This window comes from Rhinopithecus bieti, unplaced genomic scaffold, assembly GCF_001698545.2.
Source record: "Rhinopithecus bieti isolate Rb0 unplaced genomic scaffold, ASM169854v2 scaffold_15296, whole genome shotgun sequence".
In the NCBI taxonomy this organism is placed as follows: Eukaryota; Metazoa; Chordata; class Mammalia; order Primates; family Cercopithecidae; genus Rhinopithecus; species Rhinopithecus bieti.
Genome location: NW_016809075.1, coordinates 3,655,614 through 3,659,703, shown reverse-complemented (window position 1 = coordinate 3,659,703; position 4,090 = coordinate 3,655,614).

The following is a 4,090-nucleotide window of genomic DNA, read 5'->3' as shown; positions in this document are numbered from 1 at the left end:
CGAGATTGCGCCACTGCACTCCAGCCTGGCGATAGAGCGAGACTCCATCTCAAAAAACAAAAACAAAAACAAAGGGCTCCTTCCACAGTAGGTATGAGCAGGTAGGACACCTGCAGGGGAGGCTCCCTAGGAAGAAACAACTGGGCCTTCAATTACATCACTTGGCAGACCCAAGGGTTGGTCTTAGAGCTTGGAGTCACTGACCTCAGTCCTCCAGTCCTCTTTGCTCTCCAGTCAAGTGACCTGGACCACTACTGATATTTAAATGAGACAAACCCAGTGTTTGAAGAAATCAAAGGGGAGGCTGAGGCAGGTGGATGACTTGAGCCCAGAATGGAATTCCATGTGAAATCACCCAAAAGGAAAGAACAGACCTGAGGAACTTGCTACACATGCTCAGAAGAAAATAGAGAAACAAAATTTTTAATAAATGCAATATAATACTGCGATATTTTATTATTATTATTATTATTTGCTGTTTTTGAGACAAGGTGTGAGACTTTGCTCAGCCTGGAGTGCATTGACACAATCAAGGCTCAAGGCAGCCTCAACCTCCCCAACTCAAGCAAACCTCCTGCCTCAGCCTCCCAAGTAGCTGGGGCTACAAGTGCAGGTCATTACACACAGCTTTTTTTTTTTTTTATTTATTTCTAGTAGAGACGAGGTCTCTCTATGTCACCTGGTCTTGAACTCCTGAGCTCAAGCAATCCTGACTCAATCTCCCAAAGTGCTAGGATTACAGGCGTGAGCCACTGCTCCCAGCTGGGTATTTTACTATTTTCTGAAATCTATCTCTTTCCTTCCATCTTTGGAAATATTTTATATCCACTCTAAATGTTTATTTTACTTTTTTTTTTTTTTTTTTTTTGAGACAGAGTCTCACTATGTCGCCCAGACTATAGTGCAGTGGCGCAATCTCTGTTCAACTGCAACCTTTGCCTCCTGGGTTCAAGCGATTCTCCTGCCTCAGCCTCCTGAGTAGCCAGGATTACAGACGTCCACCACCATGCCCGGCTAATTTTTTGTATTTTTAGTAGAGACAGGGTTTCGCCATGTTGGCTAGGCTATAGGTCTCCTAATTATATATATTTTACATTTTTTGAGAATCAATTAAGTGAGTAAATCTTTTCACGGTGAAAAGCCCAGCGAGGGGAAGCGCTGCGCTGGAAAGGACAGATCGCCCAGAAAAGTTTCCAAAAAGGAGACTCAACCCAAAGGAGTTTCCATAGGATGTCAGGTCCCAGGAGAGATACTGGCAAGAGAGGCACAAGCATTTTACACGAGGTAGCTTCAGGTCCTTCTCCCCGTCTTCCTCTCATGTAAATACCCAAAGCATACATTAAATCTTGTAAAAAGAACCATCCATTCCTCTGTACAAAAAGGATAATTAAAATAACTGCGTCTGGTTGAAATGCCCCACAGAAGACAGTTAATAACGACGTTGTGAACTGGAGAGAAGACACCGGCATTTGAAAGGGATCTAGAAATTTAGGGATTTATTCCCAGCTCTGGGAAGAACCAGGCTGGAAGACAGGGTCGTGGATTTGAGATCTAGCTTCCCATACACTTGGAAACCTTGAGAAACGAGTCCTCCCTTGGGAAGAAAAGAGGGCCTGAGGACCCCACACAACACTGCTCCTCCCACGCACCAACCCCACGACCCAGGCAGGATTCCCCCCATGACCCTCCCGTGCCCCCGCACAATCTGGGGAGACGCGGGACTGCCGGCTCGGAGCTGCCCAGAGAGGGCTCCGGGGCTGGGGCCGCAGTCGCCGCGCAGGGACTGGACAGGACGCACGGGATCCCGGCTGCTGGCCCAGCGCCACCCTGCGGCCAAAGAGACCGAGGGCCGAGCTGCGCCAGGGGGACTCGGGTCCACAGACCCAGGAGACAACGGCGGGGAGGCCTGGGTCCCACCACAGCCAGATCCGGCCGGTTCCAACCCGCCCCTCTCCCCCATCTCAAGACGTTCAGCCCCGCACACTCACCATTTCCCAGACTCTGGGATGTCTTGGTGTCCTGTCCACTTCTCCCGCGGCCAGCACAGCTCCCACCACCACCCGAGAGGCCCTTTTGGGGTGAGGAGACCCCACAGCGGAGCGCAGCGGCTCGTACAGACGCCCTGGCCGTTTGCGCAGCGTCCCCTCCGCCCGCCTTCCAGGAGGCGCCCCTGATTGGACGTTGCACTCTTGGACCCGCCTTTCTTGCCTGAGTGACAGCTTATCGGGAAGTCGTGTCTCTAAGCAACCGGCATTCATCCGGGGTCAGGAATCTGTTCCCCTGACACGGATATTTGCATCTAAGCAGAATTTGTTAACGTACCCGGGGTCGGGCACTGGTGTCTGCCTGCAGCTCCTTCTGAGCGCAGAGACACAAGCGTGCACGGCGCAGGAAATTCCAGGCTCAGTTTCCAGATAAAGAGAGGCTCTTTGTCCACAGCAAAAAGGGCGCCCGGGGCCATGCCAGACTGGAGCGGGAGGGTCAGATGCTCCCAGACTTAGCATAAGGCTGTGAGGTCATTCATGGGTTTCTAACTCTTGTTTACAAATACAGACACTTAGAGTGACCTCATCATACCTAACAAAGAGTCTGACTACGTTTTAATCTTTGACAACTGACAGGGTTTAGGGCATCACCCACCCCTTCCCTCCCCCGCCACACTTTGTTCTAGTGGAAAGTTTGGACCCCACAGCCTTAGTCTGAGAGAAGGAGTTCCTCTTTTTTTTTTTTTTTTTTTTTTTTTCTGGTAGAGATGGCGGTGGGGGGGCGGGTCTCACTATGTTGCACAGGCTAGTCTCAAACTCCTGGGCTCAGGCGATCCTCCTTGGCTTCCCAAAGTGAAGGGATTACAGGCATGAACCACCATGCCCGGTGAGGAATTCTTTTCAGTTCAACCCAAAGCCATGAGATGTGTTCAGTAAAACTGAACACTGGAAGGATATTTATTTCGGACCAGTTTTTGACTGTGTCCCTAGAGAACTTTTGTGGGTCCTTTATGTTTGTTTGGTTTGTGGTTGTTTTTGAGACAGGGCCCCTTTGTCCCTCAGGCTGGAATGCAGTGGTGCAATCAGAGCTCATTGCAGCCTCGACCTTCTGGGCTCAAGCAATCCTCCCACCTTAGCCACCTGAGTAGCTGGAACCTCAGGCGCATGCCACCATGCTTGACTAATTTCTTTCTTTTTATTTTTATTTTGTAGAAACAGGGTCTCACTATTTTGCCCAGGCTGATCTTGAACTCCTGGGCTCAAGTGATCTGCTGTCCTCAGCCTCCCAAAGTGTTAGAATTACAGGCGTGAAGCACCGCACCCAGCCCCTAGAAAACTTTGAAATGTAAATGGCTATGATATCCATAAGGCAATTAATTCTTATTTTGACTGAGATTATTTAAAAAACCATAAAAGGTTATGTAAATTTGGCATGTACCAGGAAACTCAATATACTTAAGATACTGGATCAAAACTACGAATGGGCTGAGCATGATGGCTCACACCTGTAATTCCAGCACTTTAGGAAACTGAGGTGGGAGGGCTGCTTGAGCCCAGGAGTTTGAGACCAGCCTGGGCAACATAGTCAGACCCCCCCTCCCCCGCATCTCTAACAAAATTTTTAAAAATTAGCAGGGCATGGTGGTGCACACCTGTAGTCCCAGCTACTGGGGAGGCTGAGGCCTGAGGATCGTTTGAACCCAGGAGGCCAAGGCTACAGTGAACTGTGATCCTGCATTCCAGCCTGGGTGACAGAGTGAGACTCTGTCAGAAGGAAGGAAGGAGGGAAGGAGGGAAGGAGGGAAAGAGGAAAGGAAGGAAGGAAGGAAGGTAAGAAGGAAGGAAGGAAGGAAGGAAGGAAGGAAGGAAGGAAGGAAGGAAAGAAGAAAGGAAGAAAAAAAAAAAGGAAACCCCTGTAGCCTTTGACTGTCACTGTCCTATCTTCTCATCTTCCTCCTCCAAGCCTCTGTCCTAAGCAACCATTAATTTACTTTGGGTTGCTATATAGCTTTCCCATTCTAGACTTGGAATGGAATCATATACTATGTGTTCTTTGTGATTAACTTCATTCACTTAGCATAACTGTTTCTTTTTTTTTTTTTTTT